General features: G+C 57.4%; 1 pseudogene; it reads right to left on the reverse strand.

The window, feature by feature from the left end:
- LOC102372781 overlaps nucleotides 1-716 on the reverse strand; it is a 48,729-nt pseudogene that overhangs the window by 15,321 nt on the left and 32,692 nt on the right.

Raw genomic sequence — 716 nt, forward strand, 5'->3', positions numbered from 1 at the left:
CCCCCAATGCTGGGGAAAACACTGTCCTGGATTGGAGCAAATATGTTAAACACAAGATAAAGTGTCCCAGCTGCACCGCTATGCAGATGTCTCCAGTTTGCATTTGGGGCATTTCAGGACTACATGCAGCAGCTTAAGTCCCGGTTCATCCCCCAGTAACATGCCTGTCCCTGGAACACCTGTGCTCTGGATGCCCTGCTCTGCCCTGCCCTCCTCTGCATGAGGGAGGGGCATTGGGCTCCATCACAGGTGCCTGGGGTGGCCCTGGCTTTACTGAACAATGAGTCATCCCAGTGCAGGCAGGTGGGTGCAGGTCGTGAGCTAGTGACGCAGGGACTGGAAGGGCCCTGGGCTCTGGCCTCCTCCCTGCTGCTTCACAGAGCAGGTGTCTTGTATCTGCCCCTTGCAGACTCCTGCCCCTCCAGCACATTACATAGAGGAGTGCCCAGAGAAAATTGCATGCTCCTTACCGCAGTGTCTGCAACTTGCAACTGGGACGTCTCAGTCCCTCGCACAGCAGCCGCACACCAACATCCCCCAGACCAGTGTTACCACTCAGGTCCAGCAGTGTCAGGCTGGGGCTGGTGCTGAGAGCAGCAGCAAGATCCCCACAGCAGATGGTTGTGAGACGGCACCACCGCAACCTGTGGAGAGAGAAGTGCAGAGGAGAGAGATTACGGCATCAACTGGGCCATTCTGACAGGCAGCCCTGCTCA

Source organism: Alligator sinensis, unplaced genomic scaffold (genome assembly GCF_000455745.1).
Source record: "Alligator sinensis unplaced genomic scaffold, ASM45574v1 scaffold1787_1, whole genome shotgun sequence".
Taxonomy (NCBI): domain Eukaryota; kingdom Metazoa; phylum Chordata; order Crocodylia; family Alligatoridae; genus Alligator; species Alligator sinensis.